Genomic DNA, 24899 nt, shown 5'->3' with positions numbered 1-24899 from the left:
TCGATATATGGAGGTACAAGAGAAAGCATCGGTAGCAAAGGGAAAGAGGAATGCTGCAATTATGAAGCACAGAGCTTTATGGGGGTACAATAGGTACGAGGTGCTTCGAGGGCTGTGGAAGGGTGTGATGGTCCCGGGGCTTACATTTGGGAACTCAGTGGTGTGCATGAAGTCAGAGGTACAATCAGGAATGGATGTAAATCAAAGGACGGTGGGCCGTCTCGCGTTGGGCGCTCACGGGAAGACGACAAATGAGGCTGTAAAGGGTGATATGGGATGGACAGGCTTTGAAGTGCGGGAAGCTCAGAGCAAAATGAGATTCGAAGAGAGGCTGAGGAAAATGAAGAAGAGTAGATGGGCAGAGAAGGTTTTCAGGTATTTGTATAGAAAAAGTGTTGACACGCAGTGGAGAAAAAGAACTAGGAGGCTCACCAGTAAATATACGGCTAGCAGTGCGGGCGATATGGCAACAAGGAGCATTAAGCGGAAGGTCAGAGAGGCGGAGAGGACTTACTGGATGGCAGCGATGGAAAAGAAGCCGGCTCTGAGTAACTACCGAAAGGGAAAAAACGAAATAAGGAGGGAAAGGTTTTATGATAATTCAAGGGGAAGCGCTTTACTGTTTGAAGCAAGGTCGGGCTGCCTTAGAACGCGTAGTTATAAAGCGAGATTCAGTAACGAAGAAGAACAATGTACATGCTGCGGGGGAACTAAGGAAACGATGGAACATGTACTGATTGAATGTGGCGATATTCACCCAGGTATACGTGTGGGCACGAGTCTACATGAAGCCTTGGGTTTTAGGGACAACAATGGAAAGCTGAACATGTCCGCGATAGAAATAAGTAAGAGACGGTAGAGTATTGGTGGCAGAAAAGTAGAGATAAAGAACAAAAATAAATAATGGGGGAATAATAAGGTCATTCTGCCTTAAGAGGCAGAGAGATAGACCGTGAATTTGTATTTTTTGGTATAATAACATAGATTTAATCAATGTAGATAAGGTATTAGGCCAACATGAAACAAGGAAGCTTTTTTTTTTTTTCGAGCCTGGTGGCAGACGTGTCACCGCCCCGTTACAAAGGGGACGCTCATAGCATCCATCCATCCATCCATCCATCGCGAGCCAACCCCCCATAGAGTCACTGGAAAATCAGAGTACCGCAAAGGTAGGCTGCACGCGGGCAACATTGGGTGGCGGCGGCCATGTCCCTTCCAGAGCGTCCGGCGCGTTGCTAGCGTGTGTTCAGAAGTGACCGATCTTTTAGCCTCAGTGCCGTGTTACGCTCGGCAGAACGACATATGTGTGTGTGTTTCTTCAAGAGGATATTAGAAGGGATTTCGAGTCATCGACAGGTATGGATCGACTGCGCGGTAAGCGGTGTAACTAATGAAACGTACGGCGAATGTTGCCATGCGCTCGCGAACTCTCTTCATTTCTTCATCGGTCTCTTTTCGTGTCACGCCCGGGCGTGTTCGCTAGGTCCGGAGCTGTAAACATAGTTGCATTAGCGTAGTGACATCGTGCGAGATGCCAATTACTTCGACATTTGGTGAATCTAGACTTTGCGCTAGCTTTGCAGTCGGTGTTCCACGTTTACTGCACTCGAGAACATTATCGAACAACATCGAGAACATTCAACATTGCGTCCTTCGACTGATCGCTGACGCATAGCTTGCTTGCGCACCGTGCTTTCTGTTCAACTGGTTGATATGTGTAATAGAAGTTGTGTGTGTACGATAATTGGAAGTTGTGCGCGGCGTCTTGATTCGGAACGTCAGCACCCGAACGCACGGGCGAATCGGCGTGCGGTAGGTAAGGTGCAGCTTGCGATACGTAGAAAATAGGCCATCAAAAATTATTGACATCACTACCTAATTGTTTGATTTCCTATTTCTTGTCTCCTTAAAATTCCCAACGTTGCAATAAATTTGCAAATATTTTGCTGTGTTCCGACAAACAGTTCTTTTTTTGGCGTTGCCAGCGCGTAAACAGCTGGGGTTCGGTTTCTGCATTGCTGCACTTTTTTTTTCATAATGCACTCTTACCAAAACTTCCTCGGCACGGTTCTTTATGTTCTGTTGATCAGAAATAGCACACCCCAGAATTTTTAAAGCGCATGCTACTGCAACACAGTATGTATATAGACCTAGGGCGCGCATAAAATCGACTCCCTCAATGCGTGGGATCTGCTGGGTTTTTCTTGTTTCTTTTTTCTTTTTTTTGCTGTGACCATTTCTCACCAACTATACAGTATTTTAAGGGCACGCTCGGCGCAATACAGCATTAGCAGCATTTTTTTTTCAACAAATTTAAAAATACGCGTGATAACATTGCCTTATACCAAGTTTATCAACAGAGTACCACGCTTCTGTTTCGTGCAATGCCAAATGATCATGCCAAAATTGCCTTCAAGGTATACCAATAAACAGTTATTATTTTAATAAATCTTCGATTTCGCTCTCGTGCGTGACACGCTTATAACTCGGATAGCATGCGTAATCTGTTCAACAGATCGAGATATGAAAGCCGAGTAAATAGAAAGGTATGTAGTTTTCAATATCGCTGACCATAGCGAACCGAAAAGGTGAAGTATCCTGTCGCATAAGATCTTTTCCAGCAAAGTTAGTGTAGTTCACTGCAGGAAGGAGTGTTATTCGAGGGGGGCGAATTCGTTCAGGCGAAATATGCAGCCACGTAGAACGGCGCTCTTTGACATTAATTTTTCCCACACGGCAAACGAGATTCCCAGAGTAGCTCACCAGTAGCGTTCGATTGATGGTGAGCTACTTTCTTCTGGCATCTGCATGCAGTGGCGTAGCCAGGGGGTGGCACACCGGGCCCGTGCCCCTCTCCTCCCCTCCCCCCCACCCCCGATTTTTTTTCCGTGGCATACATAGCACGAAATGACACTCGATCACATCTGCCTGCCAGGCCCCCACTTCAGATCAATGAGGTGCCCCCCCCCCCCCGAAAAAAATGTCTGCTTACGCCCCTGTCTGCACGACGCGTTTAAAAAAGCGACGAAGTACTTCTGGGGACCGTGGTACTCCTAAATGTCCAGCCACGCTCTGCATTGAACGCGCCTGCACCCAAAGCGCTTGGAAGGGATATGGCGGCGAAAGGTCACGTGATGCGAGTAAGCCAATCGCGGCGGCGGCGGCGCGCGGAAAACAGATGCGATACTCTGAAATTTTTCGAGTGACTGTAACCCCCCAAAGCGCGTTGCGCCGCATGCACTTCGTATTGTAAACCAGCAGTGCCCGGCCAATTTCTCGTGCTAATTACTTCTTCCGGTTGTAGGAAGCGGTGAAGGAAGTACAGGTGCGTGTGGGGACAGTGTGGCTTTCTCGGCACTCGGCAGAAGAAGACGCACTAGCAACAATCTTTATTTTTTAAGACCCGACAACCTTACATTCGATGGAGGGGAAATTGCTTGAGGCCTATGTGCTTAGATTTAGGTGCACGTTAGAGAACCCCATGTGGTCGAAATTTTCGGAGAGCTCCACTACGGCATCCTTCATAAACATATCGTCGTTTTGGGATGACCATGCTGAAGCAGATATCACCGACTGCGTCCTTGTCAAGTCTTTGTGCTCAGTTTCTATAATGAGACGGGTACTCTCATCCTTATGGCGAACCACTGAGATAGGGCTGACTTTGTAACAGTGTTGTAGGCGTTACTGAAAAAAAGTAACTAAATACGTTACTCGTTACACTATAAAAAAAGGAACGCGTTACCGCCCTACGTTACCTACAAAAACATGTAACGCGTTACCGTTACCGTTACCGAAAAAAAGTAACGGACGTTACCTCTGCCGTTACTGCGCAATCATAAATTTTAATCGATGTGTCTTTTGCTGCAGGAACCCACAATAAGAATATTTTAAATCTGAAATTTATGTTTTACATAAAACTTCTAAGCCAAGCAACGAATATACCCAAAATGCTGATTTAATGAGTGTTATTTGCACAAATGTACCGGACCTTAGCAATGGTATAGTGGCTTAAAGTTGCCTGTAGAGTTACGTGTGATGTCTTCAGACTCTGGCACATGGTGAAGACATTTTTCTCAATGTGACATTATACAGAATAGAGCTGTGCACGGGCCGTATTTCCTAGCCCGAGCCCGGCCCGGGCCCGCTGATTTTGTCGAAGGCCCGTCCGAGCCCGACGGCAAAGGGCTGCGAGCCCGCCCGGCCCGGCCCGACGTACGAAAACACAATCCCGGGCCCGGCCCGGCCCGACCCGGCTTTTTAAAGGTTCGCTGCGAAAACTAAACATAGTTTTCCGGTAATTTGGCATTTTGTTGAGCATATCAAATATGATCAAACGACACACGACGAACAGTCTCTATTACACAGATTACAAATTGTCGTGCAAAAACAGCAAGCAAATAAACGGCCTCATGCCAGCAACAATGGAGTTCGCTCGCCAAAGCCGTCACGTGTATGGGGTATGCCCATGCAAGCGTCAGCTTGCACGAGGGCGATCTACGTCGGGTCGCTTGTCGCTGTCGCGTGCATTTTCACTCATATGGGATTTGGCCTTAAATCTAACGCGGAACAGTCGCGTGGCGCCGTCACTAGCTCAGGTGGTGTTACTTCTCTGTTTGTCGGAGTGCAACAGAGGCAATTTACCTGCTCCCCTTTTGTTTAAAGTAGCGAATGGAAAGGAAAAACGGTAAAGGGCGGTCGCGGAAAAGGCGTTGTATGCGTGCTGAAAAACAATTCCCGCTCATTCTCTATATTTCAGGCTTGAGTCGGGCTTTGCGCCGGGCCTAAGCCCGGCCCGATAAAACTCCAAGTAGCCCGAGCCCGGCCCGGGCCCGAGGTGAAAATACGTCGGCCCGCCCGAGCCCGGCCCGCGGGCCGGGTCGGGCTCGGGCTTTCGGGCTACCCGGAGCCCGTGCACACCTCTAATACACAATATGAGATTCAATCACCAACGCTATTCGCAAAGAAAGCATCAATGAAACCTCAAGAAATTTACAATAATTCTGATGGTGTGCCTCTGCTAGCAAAATAGATGCGCGAATTTTGTAGTAGTAAAGAAATGCTTAAATGGGCTAGTCACGTAAAAAATATCTGTGCATAAACATTTGTTTGGTGACTTTAACCTGTATAATTACCGCAAAATTACGAGCGTTCATGTGAGGGCGTTCAAGATCAGCCTCACTCGTTCAGGAGTTCAATAACCAGAAACTTCGCTGCAGTTGCAGATAGAAAGAAGCAAAATTTATTTTTAAAACAAAGTTGATAAGCCTTAGCAACTTTGTAGCTACTATAAAATGTCGCATATTTAGACATTTTTCAAAAACAGTTTCCTTAGTTCTACAAGTTTCAAACAATGTTACCGTACTGTTTGTTCCGCATACATTTCATACACAAAATATCTTCTTTGTAACGATAGTATTTGTGTTTTAGAACGTCGTGAACTTTCGAGAACGACAGCTAATGAAATTGGTCCCTCCGGATTGAATATGTTTGATATTTTTTTCCTCGTAAATTATGCAGTTAATAAGGAAATTAAGTTCCTTTTCGGGCTTCTGGGTGGGACATGCATAAAATATAAAATACTCAATCAAATCTAAAATACTTATTTTCGGATCTGTGTCGATCTCTCGTAGAATCACCCGTTTGCAATAACCACGTTTAGTACACTAACTGCTGTAATTTCTGCCGTGTAGCTACCTGTAACCGTGGCTAGCCGTAACCGTAGTTAGCTTAAAGGGACACTAAAGAGAAACAATGAATTGGTTGAGATTGATAAAGTGCGCTCGGATTACTCTTGTATAGTTTATTTCACCACCACAGGTTCATTATTGGAGGAGAAAAGCAAGTTCAAAGTTTCATTTTTAAATTTCGCGCCGAACTTTGCAATTCGTGAGGTAAAACATTTCAAAGAGCATTTAACGTATTTTGGCGCCACTGGCTCGACGAAATTTCCACAAACTCGTCATGTAAAGTCTCTGGCCCCCTCAGAGGACAATGTACTTCGATTTAACCGATTAGGAACTACGTAGGCCCAAGCAGGCGCCGTCAAAAATATGTGACGTCACGGCAAATGGTGCGGGAATTCCAAGGTGGCGTCGGCACCTGTATTTTCTTTTTGCGCGTTTTCTCGCTTATTAAGCGTCTTCGCGCAGAAAGCGTGGTGTTTTTGGTATCGTGGAAGACTGCTGGTGAGGGGAAGAGGGATGTTTCGAGCTTTCACCGTGAAGTCCGCGCTCATGTTACGGAGCGTACGAACGTACGAAAGTCACTCGAGCTCAAGGGATGGCGCTGAACGAACAAACAGAAGATGAGCGCGAACTATCAAGTGTCACAGCTCGACACTTGAAGCACGCTAGTTTCCTTCGCTGCTTCGGTCGCCTTTGCAGCAGGAGCGCTGTTCAAACTGAGAGTATCCATTGGCGAGCCTCACTTTGTATAGCATTAGTTTCTTGCTATCGCATTCATTGCTTCGCCCTTGCGGCGAAACTGTGACTTTTTTTTATGTAGCGGCCGTGGGCGTTTTGTCGGCGTTCTCTGTGGTGTACTGCCTGTTTCTGCGGGACGGGCATGATAGTTGAGACATTTGTACGGGCTCGAGAGTGGCGGCATCATGAGCCAGTGCCGCATAAACGTTTACTTGGACGCGGTAGAATAAATGAGCATAATGAGTGCTCGAACGTGCCAGAACATTACTTTCGTTTCCAGGGCTGGCGTCTGCTCGATGCGCTAACCGCGGGGACACGAACACATGGGAAAGGGAGGCACATTAGCCCCGCATCTCCCTGTAATTCAAGAAAAAAAAAATGAAAAAGACGCACACATTCCCTTTGTGTGTCTCATTATTTCTCTCAAGTTTTATCAATCTATTCAAGCAACAAATACACAAACTACACATGTCGTGTCAAATAATTATCGCAGTGTCACGTGCTACGGTTGGCGACGTCAGAGCACAGTCGTCTACGTAGAGGAGCGACGTCACAGCACTACCATCTTCGTAGGGCCATTTTCTCATGTACGTCATCCCTTCATTCTCTAAAGGCGCGCCCGCGAGAGGAAGGGCAAGCAGCGTTCACCTTGAAATTTGACCCATATCCGCGGCGCGTAGCGTTGCAAATATTGGCAGACGTGATCGTGAACGCCCAGTGTATGCATTGCGCTCGTTAGCTCAAAATTGTCAAACCTGGTGAGGGGCCCTTTAAAGCCCAGCGTTCAGCGCGCTTCTCGCCACATCTCGCTGGTAATGAAGAAACGCTTATAAGCGCCTGCCACTCCGGCCAGCGGTAAAGAGTGTGTATATAACGCTCGCCGTTAACTACGTGGACGATCTGCGTTTCGTGGCGTAGTGGCTAGCACCACGCGCTGCCGAGCAAGAGGTCCCTGGTTCGATTCCGCGCTTCGGAAGCATTTTTCTGAATTAGTTTTCTTTGGGGCTTTTATAAATATATACATACTTATACATATACGGTAGTAACCGTATATGTATAAGGACAGGTAGTAACCGCGGAGCCGAACCATGAGAGTGAAATAACTAGAAGTATAATGATGGGTTGGGGCTCATTCGGCAAGAATGATCAAATCATGAATGGTAATCTACCACTATCCCTCAAGAGGAAAGTATATAACAGCTGCATCTTACCGGTACTTACCTACGGAGCAGAAACCTGGAGACTTACAAAGAGGGTTCAACTTAAATTGAGGACGACGCAGCGAGCGATGGAAAGGAAAATGATAGGTGTAACCTTAAGAGACAGGAAGGGAGCACAGTGGGTCAGGGAACAAACGGGGGTTAAGGACATTATAGTTGAAATCAGTGTTGGCGGTAACGCGTTACAAGTAACGGCGTTACCGGTAACGCGTTACTTTTTTCGGTAACTTAGTAACGTACTCGTTACAATTTAGAAACTGTAACGGGTAACGTACTTACGTTAACATTTTTCGGTGACGTGTGGTGTCACGTTACTCGTTACTTTTTTATCCTGGGGTTTCCGTTTTCTCAGATCTCGCCCCGACAAATTCTTTTGTCGCAGCGTCGGACTGCTGTCGGCCTGCCAGGCATTCACCAAGAAAGCGCGGGCGGAATCGCTTTTTTTTGTGTGTGGAAATTGTGGGGACCAATTTCTTAAGACGCGCTGACTCCTTGTGTGGAGGTTTGGGCCATCGCCACACAAACCTTGAAGAAAGCAGCGTAATTCGCCATGAGAAACTGTACGGACATGCTTCTCGTGGAAGTGGATGTAGCAGGCGGATTGCTGGCACCTTGGTCTTTTCGTGCACAAAGGACAGGCCGTCCGTAGAGAAAGCGCAAGGGCTGGTTTATTCTAAAGTCCCTAGATATTTCCCTGTAAAAGGGAAAAATCTAGGGACTTTAGTTTATTCCATAGCACCTGCTGATCGTGAAATTTTGTACGTGGGGGAAACAAAGAACTCCCCCGAGAGGCCGCGACAACATAGAAACGACGTCCGCAAGTTCGCGTGACAAAGGAGTACACTCGCTGAGCACAGCATGGTAAACGACCACCGCATCGAATTCGACAACTCCCGCGTGGTCGACTTAAGCGGCTTTCTGTGGAATTCTGGCCCATTCAGGCGACAGCCGGTAACGTCAACCGGTCTACAGGTGCGCTGCCGACGACAGTCTGCCTTATTGTGGCGAGAATAGGCGTGACCCCCGGCTGGAAGAAAACCCTGAAAAAGAATGCGAGCGGGACGCGAAACGTCGACTTTTGCGGTTAAAGGGACACTAAAGAGCAAAACGATTTTTCTCGCATTAGTAAAGCAGTCTTCCACGATACCAAAAACACCACGCTTTCTGCGCGAAGACGCTTAATAAGCGAGAAAACGCGCAAAAAGAAAATACAGGTGCCGACGCCACCTTGGAATTCCCGCACCATTTGCCGTGACGTCACATATTTTTGACGGCGCCTGCTTGGGCCTACGTAGTTCCTAATCGGTTAAATCGAAGTACATTGTCCTCTGAGGGGGCCAGAGACTTTACATGACGAGTTTGTGGAAATTTCGTCGAGCCAGTGGCGCCAAAATACGTTAAATGCTCTTTGAAATGTTTTACCTCACGAATTGCAAAGTTCGGCGCGAAATTTAAAAATGAAATTTTGAACTTGGTTTTCTCCTCTAATAATGAACCAGTGGTGGTGAAATAAACTACACAAGAGTAATCCGAGCGCACTTTATCAATCTCAACCAATTCATTGTTTCTCTTTAGTGTCCCTTTAAGCTAACTACGGTTACGGCTAGCCACGGTTACAGGTAGCTACACGGCAGAAATTACAGCAGTTAGTGTACTAAACGTGGTTATTGCAAACGGGTGATTCTACGAGAGATCGACACAGATCCGAAAATAAGTATTTTAGATTTGATTGAGTATTTTATATTTTATGCATGTCCCACCCAGAAGCCCGAAAAGGAACTTAATTTCCTTATTAACTGCATAATTTACGAGGAAAGAAATATCAAACATATTCAATCCGGAGGGACCAATTTCATTAGCTGTCGTTCTCGAAAGTTCACGACGTTCTAAAACACAAATATTATCGTTACAAAGAAGATATTTTGTGTATGAAATGTATGCGGAACAAACAGTACGGTAACATTGTTTGAAACTTGTAGAACTAAGGAAACGGTTTTTGAAAAATGTCTAAATATGCGACATTTTATAGTAGCTACAAAGTTGCTAAGGCTTATCAACTTTGTTTTAAAAATAAATTTTGCTTCTTTCTATCTGCCACTGCAGCGAAGTTTCTGGTTATTGAACTCCTGAGCGAGTGAGGCTGATCTTGAACGCCCTCACATGAACGCTCGTAATTTTGCGGTAATTATACAGGTTAAAGTCACCAAACAAATGTTTATGCACAGATATTTTTTACGTGACTAGCCCATTTAAGCATTTTTTTACTACTACAAAATTCGCGCATCTATTTTGCTAGCAGATGCACACCATCAGAATTATTGTAAATTTCTTGAGGTTTCATTGATGCTTTCTTTGCGAATAGCGTTGGTGATTGAATCTCATATTCTGTATTAGAGGTGTGCACGGGCTTCGGGTAGCCCGAAAGCCCGAGCCCGACCCGGCCCGCGGGCCGGGCTCGGGCGGGCCGACGTATTTTCACCTCGGGCCCGGGCCGGGCTCGGGCTACTCGGAGTTTTATCGGGCTGGGCTTAGGCCCGGCGCAAAGCCCGACTCAAGCTCGAAATATAGAGAATGAGCGGGAATTGCTTTTCAGCACGCATACAACGCCTTTTCCGCGACCGCCCTTTACCGTTTTTCCTTTCCATTCGCTACTTTAAACAAAAGGGGAGCAGGTAAATCACTGCCTCTGTTGCACTCCGACAAACAGAGAAGTAACACCACCTGAGCTAGTGACGGCGCCACGCGACTGTTCCGCGTTAGATTTAAGGCCAAATCCCATATGAGTGAAAATGCACGCGACAGCGACAAGTGACCCGACGTAGATCGCCCTCGTGCAAGCTGACGCTTGCATGGGCATACCCCATACACGTGACGGCTTTGGCGAGCGAACTCCATTGTTGCTGGCATGAGGCCGTCTATTTGCTTGCTGTTTTTGCACGACAATTTGTAATCTGTGTAATAGAGACTGTTCGTCGTGTGTCGTTTGATCATATTTGATATGCTCAACAAAATGCCAAATTACCGGAAAACTATGTTTTGTTTTCGCAGCGAACCTTAAAAAAGCCGGGTCGGGCCGGGCCGGGCCCGGGATTGTGTTTTCGTACGTCGGGCCGGGCCGGGCGGGCTCGCAGCCCTTTGCCGTCGGGCTCGGGCGGGCCTTCGACAAAGTCAGCGGGCCCGGGCGAGGCTCGGGCTAGGAAATACGGCCCGTGCACAGCTCTATTCAGTATAATGTCACATTGAGAAAAATGTCTTCACCATGTGCCAGAGTCTGAAGACATCACACGTAACTCTACAGGCAACTTTAAGCCACTATACCATTGCTAAGGTCCGGTACATTTGTGCAAATAACACTCATTAAATCAGCATTTTGGGTATATTCGTTGCTTGGCTTAGAAGTTTTATGTAAAACATAAATTTCAGATTTAAAATATTCTTATTGTGGGTTCCTGCAGCAAAAGACACATCGATGAAAATTTATGATTGCGCAGTAACGGCAGAGGTAACGTCCGTTACTTTTTTTCGGTAACGGTAACGGTAACGCGTTACATGTTTTTGTAGGTAACGTAGGGCGGTAACGCGTTCCTTTTTTTATAGTGTAACGCGTAACCTATTTAGTTACTTTTTTTCAGTAACGCCTACAACACTGGTTGAAATCAAGAAGAAGAAATGGATATGGGCCGGGCACGTAGCACGTCGGTAGGATAACCGGTGGTCATTAAGGGTAACTAACTGGATTCCAAGAGATGGCAAACGCGTGAGGGGGAGACAGAAAATTAGGTGGGTAGATGAGATTAAGAAGTTTGTAGGTATAACGTGGCAGCAGAAAGCACAGGACCGGGTTGATTGGCGGAACACGGGAGAGGCCTTTGCCCTGCAGTGGGCATAGACAGGCTGTTGATGATGACATATACGGTGCATCACGGCGGCGGCGACGGGGACGGGCAAAAACCAGCCGGGACTGTTCATATAATTGCTATCACAATAAAAAAGAAAGCAAAACACTCAGGATCCTAATGCATTCGCCTACGGTATCTCGAAGGTTAAAGCCATCAAGTGTGGCTATATTACCGTGCACTTTGTAAATAGTGCAAAATCACTAATCAACTATCGCTAATTGACTGTCACTAATGTCACTTTCACTAATTGAATATTCAATTTGTTTCGATTATTGTTTGTTTCGAAAATATGTTTCGATATTCAATTTGTGTCGAAAAAATATATATATTTCCTGCATGGACCGAACTGTGGTCTGCAGTATTTTATAAATAAATAAAATAAAATTTCAATAAACTTTCACTAAACGAATCACTACTCACTTAATTTGCTTCGATTCTCATATATAAGCACAATCACACTTTCGCTCACTTTTGTATGGCTTTCGCTCCCATAAACGTTAGTAAGTAACGCGAACGCCGCCTCTTTTTTTTTTTCTTTTTGTTAATCGTGCAAACGCGCAAACTGAATGGCGCTGCGTCTTTTATGTTTGCTCACGCAAACTCCGCAAGGACGAAGTGACTGCGCTGTGTTTTCTTAAAAGCATTAGCTCGTAGAAACCTCCCAACGAATCTTCCTCGTTTTACGGGTTCACATATCTAAGCGTATACGATTGCTCTGGCATTCCGGCCCTGTCGAAATGCTGCGGTTAATTGAACCTGCGGCATTACGCGCATGATACCTTTCTTGCTGCTGCTTTATATTTCTTTACAGTTCTCCGTAGGCTCAAAAGCCGCTCCTATGTCTTGTACTGAGATCTTTGTAAGAAATTCAACACCCTAATGGCAACCACCATACCGTGATCGAACATGCCTAATTAGTTGAGTGGCAGCGCAGCTTCATGAAAATGTAAGTGGTTGTGGTAAATAGGGGGAGACGTTTCGGTCACATCTTCAAACCTTCAATGTTTCAATTTATGCGCGGTTTATAGATGCGGTGCATCTGGAGCGTTGTTCGCCTGTACTTGACGAGATAGCGCACGGATTATTAACGCCATCGAGCAACTAGATTTTAGGGGCGAAGCTCCTTATAGCGGCACCCGTTCGTCCCCGTCGTAGTAGTGTGTAACCAGTCTTAAAAACAGAGGGGGCGTGCACAAATGAAGGCTCCCTAAAGACAATGCGCTGCGACAGTACGTGATATGTATCGCCCTCTCCTCTCCTACGCTTCCCCCTCTTTCTCCTCTCCTACGGTGCTGCAGAAGCTGAAGGCAAGGCTCCACCACTACACACGTATAAATTGGCAGCACTGCATTGCTGCCAGTCTACCAAAAGCTGACCACCCTCAGCTGCTCGGCTGTTGCCAAAAAAAAAAAAAAACTCAATGCAGCCGAGAGTCTTCATTCGGTAGTTTGGTTAATTCTACCAGAAGAGCTAAACGCTTCACTAATTGCCGCTGAAAGAGCTGTCAATGAGGCAGTCTGCAAGTATAATACTGGCACTCTCCATGCTTATTGAGAGTTTTGTGCATCACTTGGCCCGAAGCCTGGAAAGCACTCCATTCGAAGAGCTGCAGAGAAGGATGCCGTACGGGACAAAAAGGCATCAAAAGTGCACCAAAGCAAGCACCAAATGCTGAAGAGACCTCGCATCACTAAAGAAACCAAAAACTATGATCCGGGTGCATTTTAGACCATTGGACGCAAGGCGAAACTTCGAGAGCCGTTTTCTCAAAGGTGCCTTTTCGCCTGCCTGCCGAGTTTGCGCAGCCATTTTCTTCGTAACCGTTTGGCCTACGTATTTTGGCTCCGTTTCTTTTGTCATGTTTCTTAGACTACAATGCATGTCGTGACATTCTTTTTTTCTCCGTTTGACGCTTCGTAATTTTACGATGTGACTACTCGTTCACCCCAAGAGTATGCCTGGTTTGAAGGTATCAAAAAGAATCGCAATGCAAGAATATTCTGTAGCAGAAAAATAAAGCAAGAATGTCACGACACTCAGCGTGCATTTAGCTATGCAACAAATATTCACCTAGCCTTCTAGTCCTTTTTTAAACTCTCCAGGCATTGCGCAAGGTGCACAGGAATGCAAGAATTAAATTTTAGTTGATTAAAAAGATCTGAAGGTATCACTCTGAAACTTTTTCGGAAGCATCAGGCCGACATGCTGAATATTTTTGCCTATTTTCATCAGCATCTGTTAAGCTATAAGAAAGTGTGTTTTCCAAAGCCAGGTCCCCCCTTAAGGCACCTTCCGGTTTGCCCAATGTAGGCCATCGCGCATGATCAGTGGCGTAGCCAGGGGGGGGGGGGGGGGGGGGCACACCGGGCCCGTGTCCCCACTTGAAATTTTTTTTTCCATGGCATACAGAGCTGAAAATGACACTCCACCACATTTGCCTGCCCGACCCCCACTTCAGAGCAAGGAGGTCCCCCCCCCCCCCCCGAAAACAATTTCTGGCTACCCCCCTGCGCATGATATGGGCAGTCTATATAAGACACCTACTCTACAAGGCACGAAAGACTTGGTGTGTTTCGCACTGCATGTCTTGTCATTTCAAGACAGACATTCCACATGCCTGCTGAAGGTCTGTTTTCAAACATGAATCCGAAACAACAGGCCCAACTTTCAATCGTGCTAGCTTATCTAGCTGGAACATTTTTGTTTGTGTACAAGCAGCTGCATCCAAGGCTAATCGCACCAAGCTTGATTAAGTGTGGAATTGATACGGCTCAACTACAGGAAAGAAATTAGCTCATGCAGGAGGTCTCCGAGAGCACACGCTGATCATGTATTGTAACACGAGTTAAGTTACCTGACAAGAAGAAATAAAATTTAAGGCTTGTAGTCTGTCCGTACTTCTTTCACCAGAGGTTCTTTGCCATATGGTTAAAAATTAGAACACTGTAATAAACAATACTTGCTTATTGCAATAGGTTTGGTTGCAAGTCAAAATTTTCAGTTCTCCTGGCATCATACGCAGACAGAAGTGTATGCCTCCAAAACAGCATTGTATGTGTCCTCAAACTGACTCATTCATATGTATGCCTCAGAAAATATTAGACTGTGTGTGCTGCGTCATTGTTACGTCAGTTATTGCTATTTGTTGGCACTGGTACGAGTTGGGACCAGAAGCCAACAAGGTCTGGCAGGGACAAGCTGTTAACTGATTTCAGCTGGGACCAGAGATAACTGGTTCCAGCTGATCTAGCTTGGAATTGTTCCATAAGACTGTTCAACTGGTTCCAGCTTGAACCAGCTAGAGCCAGGTGGACTTTTTCCGGTCGCGTTCCTTCTTTCTCTGGTATAAAAACCAATTGAGATTCTTATGGCTCGGATATGTTCGCATCTTCCTTACGGGCGTGCGCCTTATCCTGGAATGCCTGATGTACAAGAGAAGAAATAGGTCCGCATACACTGTCTTCACGATGATTGTTTTTGTACATCCAATGCCGATGACATCAGCACTTCTGAGACAATAGAAGCTTTGCTTAAAGAAGGCACACTGTATTTCAAGCTGCATGAATGAAGCAGTGCTAACAAAGCATAGTTTGTGTAAAGCACAGCACGTACTGCACAACCAAATATTGCTGTGCTTGATGTCACAAGTGATTCAAGGGACCAACACTCCCCTTTTCCATATTGCCTTGTACCTCTCTGCCAGAGGAGGACGTGGCACTGTGATTTATGAAAAGTCTAGGGTTATTCTGAAAAGGTCCAACTGCCCTGCCTCATAATGCCATCACGCCATCTTTAGGAGAAAAAAAAGGCCGCGTGAAAAACGAATATTCATGCATCAGTCTTTCCCTGATGTGTACACCCCAAGAAAATACAAAACGTCCTCAGGATGTCCTGAAATGACAAATATCCTTGTCCTGTAGGGCGTGCTGAGGACAACCTCAGGACTGCCTGGTGTAGAGGTGTGCGCCGCCGCGACGCGCCGCCGCCTGTTTTTGGTCCCGCCGCTGGCGCCGCCGCCGAAGTCCCAAGAGAGATCACGCCGCCGCCGCCGCCGCGCAGTAATTGCGGCGCGCCGCCGGTAGTCTTTTCCATTTAATTCGAATGGGGAATCTGGAAATAAAGTACAGCACTTCGCCGGAGGAGCTCTTTTCGATGTGTCCATGTAATGAACTGTCCATTTGAGCGGCCGCTGAATAGCGGGAGCTCGGCGAGATGCGCACCCTCTCTTTCCGGTTCTTGTTGTAGCGCCAATCATGACATCACGAAGCTTTCAAACACTCTCGACACAAATGATAGGGACGGAATGCGCTTCAATGCAACGAACGCAGCCCTCAGAGATCCGATTTTCGGTGCACAGGGCTTTTGATAGTGTTAGCCATCGATTTAGGTTTAACGCGGCCGCTCGTATAATTCAGCTGTAAGGTCGGTACGCATTTCCTGCATCGTTATCAAACATCTGGGAAACATTCATATGCAAATTCAGACTTGAAAAGTTCCTGTTTCTGTGCATTTCGTCCACTCTCTTCTTACGCTAGGAATGTGCTGGCAGGTTCGATGCGGCGACATGGTCAAGAGCGAGGTGACATCACGGCTCACCGCTTTTTCGAATCACTGAATGCGCTCTGCCGAAATGGACTGTGGACATCTCCTTTGGATGAACGCATCCAGAATAGCTCTCCAGAAGTTGTAGTAGCTTTTTCTTCTCCAGAAATATCACGAGTATTGCCTGACCTTAACGCTGCCGCGTCCTCCAGCCTTAAAAGTCGACGACCCAATTCGCTGGATAGCATATGCTTGGAGTCTTGGACCTAGTACACTGTGCATAAATAAATAAAATAGATAAGTAATATATATATATCTTGGTGCGTTAGTAGACTTTTTCCTTTCATCTTACTCGAGTAAATCGATAAATACAGAAGTAAAGAGAATGGCAAACTTGGAATATATAGTTGAGCTAGTTGGTATATAGGTATTCATGTTAAGAAGACATGACGTGGGAGCACGGACATAAGAGAAAAGTCGAGAGAGTGAACAGCTATCTCTCACGTAGACTACTACTCACATTTGATTGATAGGTATGGCCTCTACGTGGGAATGCGCAGATAAATATTTGTGTCTACCTTCGGTTCCGCTGCTGTGTGATTTTTCATTTGTTAGGGGCGTTTCTTGTGTCTTGACTACTCTCCTGTGTCAGTGTTTGCACACCCTGTTTTTATAAAGGGCCCATAACAGCCTCTGGAAATACAACAAAAAACAAAAACAACGAGCGCGTTATTATCTCTTGGCGTTTCTTTTCTTTTGGTGCACTTCGTGATGCCAGAACAGTGATTCACGTGACATCATCAGGGTACATACTCTTGAGTGGTCCAAATACGAGAAATAGCAGTTGTGAATTATCTCCCATACTGCTTCGCTATGCAGCCGCCCACCCGCTCTTGCTTCTCTCGCACAGCTATCGTGCGCGCTTAACTGATTTGGCTCCAATTTGTGCATTTGCGACCGCGCATGCAGAGATAACAGACTGTATCCGACAAGCGCGAAATTATGATAGGTTAAACGCTTAGTGCTGACATTGTACGCGTGCTTTCTGAAGAAATAAGTGGCGAGGAGATGTCCCCTGCAACAAGGGTATTCAAGGCGAGAACGAAACCAATGGAAAAGGCGCCGGATTATATGATTCTTTCAACGGACGAACTCTTTACAGCGGAGACGATCCAGCTTTCCAGGAAAAAGTCGAGCCTGTCTCGACAGTTTTCTGTATATTGTTTGTTGCGTTAGCAATTTTATGGACACTCAGGACAGGTTTTCACCGTCGCCGTCATGTTACGTATGAACTCTAAATCGATAACATCGCTCCGCGCATTGTATGTTCTACCCGTGAGTAAAAGCTCGCGAGCGTTGGCAAGGAACGTGGCTAAAACAGAGATGAAACAAGCTGGCCATCTCCGTCACACGGAATAACGTCAACCCGCGTGCGAGGCCTGCCGTCGATTGCTCCTCAAGCAGAAGGAAACGCCCCGCCCGTCATTTGCTGGGCGAAGGAGCAGGAAGGGGTGTCTGGGGAGAGGGACTGCGTAACTCGAGCAGCAACTCTGAACTTTGACTATAAGAGCGCGGTCGAGAGCGCTGGCACGCGTGCTATTTCGGCAGACATCCCCCAGCGGAAGGCTCGTATATCTTTACGCGCTGTGAGCGCTGTGAGCGCTGTGGTCTCACTGCTAAGCGCTCGGACCACTGATACGACAAACTGACCGAAAACCACTTCTCTCCCGGGAGCGGCCGTATTGCCATACACGAGGATTTTGTAGAGTTAAGTGAGATTGGAGCAAAAAGAGTTAGCTGCTAGCCCTCGTTCATGCGACATTACGGCGTGTACTTATCGCATTCACTGCTTCGCCCCCCCCCCTCCACGCCGCGCCGCCGCCGGTCCACTGAACCCCGCGCCGTTCACGCGCCGCCGCCGGAGGTGGAAACACCGGCGCGCCGCCGCCGGTGATTTTGGGTCCGGCGCACATGTCTAGCCTGGTGTGCTTGAGCACACAAAATGCAATAGACCTCTCCCTGTTTGCAAACAGTGTGACGTCACTGGCAGTGTCCCGCCCCCAAGTCCCGCCTTCGAAGCAGGGGCTGGTTGGCAAGAAAGTTCCGCCGGCGGGATCTCTCTGCATAGCAGCGCTGCGTGTGTCTGCGTTACTTCGATAGAAGTTTTTGCAAATTGCTATTTTCTGAACTCACAGCTGTTAGAAGGAAGAGTTACTGCCTGTAATTAAAGATTCTATTTGGTCAACCTATGATTTGCTCGTCGTGGATGACAGCCATAAAAAAATCTTATGCTCCTCGAAAGCGAACGTTGTACATTTTCACGACGACTGGTGTTTGGAGAAATATCAGCATGACATGGATGTGAACGTGCTCAATTTCTGTCGCGAAATCTGCACTGCAGTTTTCAACGATGTACAGCATTGGCGGCTACTGTGCACGAGGTCACGGATTAGATTCTCACTCACGGCGCAAAATTCTGATCGGAGATGAATGAAAGAAAAAACAACGAAGGAAACACTCATTAGCATGCGTTCGGTTAACAAATCCCCGTGAAAATTAAAGCGAAGTTTTCCCTACGGCGTTCCTCATAATCCACTGTGCAGTTTTGAGATGTTAAACACAATAATTCAATTAAAAATAATCTCTTGCGCGGTTACTTCACTGTATCTAATGTCTACAACGTGTTTCCATACTTACTCCTCTCCTTTAGACTTGGTACACTAACTCGGAATGTCACTTCATAAATATCAAGCTGTAAAGATAAGCTAACTAGAACATGACAAACAAGAATCTCCACTGCTTGCATTAAGACGTACAGACGGGTCCACTGTTAAAGGGAACACTTGCGTTTAGGGTATGTCCGGATTTCGCTCTCGTGCAAAAGCATAGTGGCTTAGATCTGCATAATACTACTGGCGGCTGACAATTGCGAACCCTTATGATAGAATACTAACGTGCACAAACAATCTTTATGATCCGCCAGCCGTTAGGGGGCCCACAAAATGAAAGTTGCTCATTCGAGTGTTCCCTTTAACAGTGGACCGTACTGTACATCTCCAATAAAAAGCGATACGCGTACAGTTCTGGGTATTCGCCGTGGTAAACCGTCAGTGCATGTTCGGCAATGCTAAAACACGCTGGTAGCTCATGCGTAGTCTCACCTTTCAGCCCGGACATCATGCACGTTTTTTTTTTTTTATGCACGGAGCACAAACACTGAGATGTACGCACTCATAGATCATCGCGTCAAAAAAAAAAGTCCAATCCTGATGTTCCGTCGACAACCGGTCACTGCAAATGGCCCTGTTAGAGACACAACGTGCGCCAATGTTTTCGCAAACAAGATGCATCGTTTTAACACAGCACACACAATATTGTCAGTTTCAACGTCAGTAAAGGTGAACCGATATGGTCGCTGCCTTTCAACGCACACTACACGCCACAGTAAACGTAGCACATTTTCGAAGACGATGCCGCTGTTCCTCGCACAGAACACCACGCGGGTTCACTTCTCCAAGTTAAACAGCGAGCAGCGTGGCAAATTTTTCGTCACTCAGTCCACGACACATTTATATGTTCTTTGACACATACCACAAAAAATCTTGGAACCGAAATATTAAGGAAAAGGTACAGAAGAAGAAAAAAAAACGTGCGCCAAACACCGTGCGACTGTACCACGCTGAGCCGGCAGCGGGAGTGTTTTGCCAACCACCCGCCGTTGCACGTGCGCCGAGAGATCGCGTGACCTGACGTCATGGGGCGTGAGTGACGTAGGCCAGTAGAGGTCTATTCGATTGTGGAGGGCTCTGTGAGGACATTTTAAATACTTCCGTGAAGAGTGCAAGAATGGAACAAGCATTTAATGAATAAAACAGACACAGGTGCTGTGTTGTGAATGTAATGCATCTATATGTATATACGTATATAAGTCTATATATATGACACACACACACACACATACAGCTGAACTCCTATATAAGAGACATGCATAAGGGAGCACCTCTTGTCCCTTATAAAGAGGTACAACTCTATATATATATATATATATATATATATATATATATATATATATATATATATATATATATATATTTACTGAGGGGAACAGGGGGGTTGTAGTAGAAGAGGACGTTCGGCTAGTGGAAAAGGCCTCCGGTGCGTGTTTTTTCAACACCTTCGCGTCTACCAGTACGTCGCAGCTAAATACACCCTCTCGTAGACGTAACAGAGTGGTGGAGGTGCGGGGTACAGCACGTCAACGTACCGCAGAGCCACAGCTGTTTGGACTTCGCCGGAGCCGTCGTCTTGCCGGTCTGCCACCGACAACATTCGTCATGGCCCAGAGCACAGGTCAAGACTCAACAACCGCTAGCACGCAAAGGTCAGCGCCGGCTGCACCTAGGCATCACTATATCAAACCCCGCCCATTCGCGGGCAGGACAGGAGAAGATGTGGACGCGTGGCTGACACATTACAAAAGGGTGAGTCGGTGCAACTGCTGGAATTCCACCGACTAACTGGCAAATGTCGCGCTGTTTCTCACGGAAACCGCCCTGATGTGGTACGAAAACCACGAAGAGTTCTTAAAGACGTGGGATCTGTTCGCTGAAGAAATCAAGAAGTGCTTTGGCGACTGTGATTCGAAAAAGAAAAGCGCAGAGCGGACGCTGGCTCAAAGAGCTCAGACTCCTAGAGAGACGTGCACCACCTATATAGAGGAAGTTCTGAAACTCTGTAAGATTTTCAACCCACAGATGTCTGAAGAAGACCGGGTCGGACACCTTCTGAAGGATATAGCAGAATACGTCTACAATTTTCTGATAGGTAGGGAAGACCTCACCTCCGTCTCCGCCGTCCAACGTCACTGCCGTACGTTTGAAAAGTTGAAGACTCGTCGTATTGCCCCGAAATTTGGTAGGCTGGCAAATGTAACAACGGTCGCCAGCGTCGACGTGAGCCCGCCCGCCGACCTTGCCGCTACTATCCGGGCAATAGTGCGCAAAGAGCTACAGCGACGAGGCGTATTGGTCGACGACACCATCCATCATCCGCCCAGCTGTCCAACCTACTACACGGCGCCGTTGGCTCCTTTGCCACCATCGGTACGTGTGACGGACATCAGGGAAGCTCGCACTTCGTGGCCACGTCGGGACTCATTCACGTTGACCAGCGATACGACCAACGCCCTCGTTCCGGCCCCGCTCCACAGAGGCGGGCAGTTCCCGTTCAGCAAGCTGGCCCACTGCATTCGGCTAGACGACACTCCACAGCAGAGCGCTCTCAGTAGTGGTCCAGCGGGCGTCCCCTCCCAGTCTGCTACAACTGTGGCGTTGAAGGCCACATTGCTAGGTACTGCAAATACCAGCAGCCGCTGAGGTACGACCGATAACCGAGACTACCACCGGTCTGGCTTTGCACGAGCACCGACGTTCCCGGGGAGCGCATCTCACGAGACACCAACACCGCTACGAAACCGTTCTCCGGCCTCCGACCGCAGTGTGACACCGCCACCGGCCCCTCGCGCCAACTGATCGCCGTCTCCTCGGCGCCGCTATCCCTCGCCTCCTCCGGAAAACTAGTCGGCGCGGCCGTTGGAGGTGAGGTCGCTGGACCGTCTTCGATATCAACCGAATTATCAGCAAAGTTAGAGATTTGGCTAGTTGGTTGTACATGTTGGAGGGGAATAGCGCTACAGTTAACTGAGACTTAACAAAGCTAGAGGACGGACGAACGTAACGAACGCGACAAGCGCAAACTATCAACTGAAGTTATTGAAAAGAACGTTGAAGGGCGAAAATTCTATGAAAGGGGACAACAGTCAATCTACGAAGGGAGAGGGCGTTATAATCTTCTGAACAGGTATCTTGCGCCACACGTGCCTGGTGAGGGCGACGTCAATGATTCTTGTTTCTTCTGATGAAGTCGATTTCTTGGGGGGTTAGTAGAATGGAGCATGAACTGACGCATGCGCTTTACTGGTTAGTTATATGCTAGGCCTCCCATATTTCTCTGGTCTTCTTGTTCTTTGATTTGGCTAATAATGCAGTTTTTTCGAACTTTGGGCTGCATCCGCATTCTCTGCAGTGCATTGACAGGTTTCCTGTTATTGCCATTTGTTGACATGCGTAGCGGTGCTCTTTCAGCCGTTCGTTCAAACACCGACCCGATTGTCCCACGTATGTCGTGCCACAAGTCAGTGGGATGGAATACACGGTGCCAACTTCGCATTCTACATATTTTTTGGCATGACGAGTTCGGCATTCTTTTTTCATGTCCTGGTCGTTTACTCTTTTGCACATGCTTTTCAGCTTCACCGGGGCAGAAAAAAGATAGGAGCCAGGCATGAGCTGGACGTTGCATATTGACACGTGCGTTCCTTATTAGCTGATCGAGCCACCTCGGCGACCGTTCCAGCAGATCGGGATGGACTTACTGGGGCCGTTCCCAACGTCGACTAGTGGCAATAAGTGGATCGTCGTAGCTACCGACTACCTGACCCGCTACGCCGAAACAAGGGCCCTACCTAGAGGCAGTGCCGCCGAGGTAGCCAGGGCTGGGCAAATATACTTTGAAATTGTATCGCGATACGATACAAGATACTGAGGCAAGAAGTATTTGAGATACAGATACAAGATACTATCGCGATAATTGTATCCGATACGATACTTGCCAATTGTATCTTAAGATACTTCGATACATTTGCAAGTTAGTTATTATATATCCATATGACGCAGTAGCAAACGCCAATGCACAAAAATGTCTGCTTGAATCCCGTTAACTCTGACCAATTTTTTTTCATTTGAATGAAATGTCTTTAGTATCTTAAAAGTTTTGTCTGTCTTGCTCAGAGTACATTAGTTCAATTCCCAAACAACTTACCGGGAAGAACTTCAATAAGAAGCCTTCGCACGATGGTGCAAATACCAGCGTGGAGTTTACCCTTGTCTGTAAACCACCACTACGCAATACCAGATCACCGGACAGGTGTACAGCAGCAACTAAGCTGGAAGCGAGTTTTGTAACGAATGGTGTATACGGGACATAAAACCGCAATGGCTGTTCATATTCTACGTATCTGCTGATGTAAAGCGTTCGTTATCGATATACTCACTAACGTGCGATCTTTGAACAATTTTTCTTAAACAAAAGAACATCTGCAACCCGGAAACGTCGCAGACGTATTGTATTGTCACGTGGTATAGCGGCGTATAATATGGCGGCAGTCAAATTGTATAAATGAAACTCTTTACTGAACTAACTTAAAGTAAGACAATAGAAACTTCATTGCCTACGGAAAATTGCCTGAAACGGCTCGTTGGGACGCTCATGAGAAAAACGAAGCATTTGGTAAATATATTTCTCGAATCCCTCATCTAAAATCTTCTCGAGGGCCCCCAAGCAACGTCTTTAAAATAGCTCCTAATAATATCTATTATTATAACGCAAACTCAACTTCGCTGCTTTATTAAGCGGTAAGCAGAATGTTTGGTACTGTATACTCAAGACCCGCCACGGTGGTCTACTGGTTATGGTCAGTCAGTCAGTCAATGAACTTTATTTATAAATTGTCCTGAGGAGCCAATTTCCCTCAAGAGGGAGGGTCGGCTGCGGGCCGCACCCACGTGGGGACAGGAAGAGCGAGCCTCTCCGCCAAATTGCGGGCCCTCTGGACAGCCCGGATATGGACCTCCCGGTCCTAGCTGGTGATCGCCGTCCTCCAGGCGTCCTCTGTGCTGAGATTCTCGCAATCGCGCAGCGCCGTGCATTGCCAGAGCATGTGGGCTAACGTGCATCGTCTCGTCACAATGAGGGAAGTGCGGCTTTATGCTGTCAATAAATTTGTTATACACTAAAGGCGACGGGTAAATACCCGTTTGCAGTATTCTTAAAGTGACTGACTGGGTCCTCGAGAGTTGCGGGTGCGGGAGTGGAAAGATACGCCTGGCCAATTGATAATGTTTGCAAATCTCATTAAAGGTGAGGAGAGAATCAAGCTGCCGGATGCCATCCCCAAAATTAGATGCCGATTGCCCGTCACGGTGGGACAGTTCGCGTGCGCGGGCATGGGCAAGCTCATTTGGCATTGGGGATAACAGGGTGGACATCCTTGCCCATGTGGGCAGGAAACCAGGTGATGTTGCCGTCGATTTCTGTGCAATTTGGTCTTTTGGTAAGAATATGGGCCGCCTGCTCACAGATTGACCCGGTCATGAACGCTCGTGCAGCAGCCCGAGAATCAGTGAAAATGCGCGTGCGCATGGGAATCGCCACGCCCAGTGCTATAGCAGCCTGCTCTGCCCTGGCCGGCGTGGTATCTCGAAGAGATGCTGCTGTGAGGAGTTTATGGTGCTCAACTGCTGACCCGAAAGTCACGGGATCGAGTCCCGGCCGCGGCTGCCGCATTTTCCATGGAGGCAAAAATGCTTGAGGCCCGTGTACTTAGATTTAGGTGCACGTTAAAGAACCTCAGGTGGTCGAAATTTCCGGAGCCCTCCACGGCGTCTCTCATAATCATAACTTAGTTTTGGGACGTTAAATCTTAAATAATAATTTTACTGTATAGTACCAAAGGCACGCTCATATAATTATATATTTTTTTCAAAATCACCTTGGCAGAACAGTAAACTCAAGTGAAGTATAAATGTGCAAACAGTAGGAGAAATAACGCAGACATTTAAAAGTTACAATAAAACAGAGAGCTTATTTTGGCAGCACGCTACAAAAGCGATATTGCAGCGACCACACCGGAAAAAAACAATAAAGAGACCTAGGTACGGAATGCAACGGAACAGGTAAGAAAGCATTAGTGCTAATAA

This window comes from Rhipicephalus sanguineus, chromosome 5 (genome assembly GCF_013339695.2).
Source record: "Rhipicephalus sanguineus isolate Rsan-2018 chromosome 5, BIME_Rsan_1.4, whole genome shotgun sequence".
NCBI classification, from domain to species: domain Eukaryota; kingdom Metazoa; phylum Arthropoda; class Arachnida; order Ixodida; family Ixodidae; genus Rhipicephalus; species Rhipicephalus sanguineus.
The sequence above is the reverse complement of the archived record's forward strand: the minus strand, read 5'-3'. Positions refer to the sequence as shown.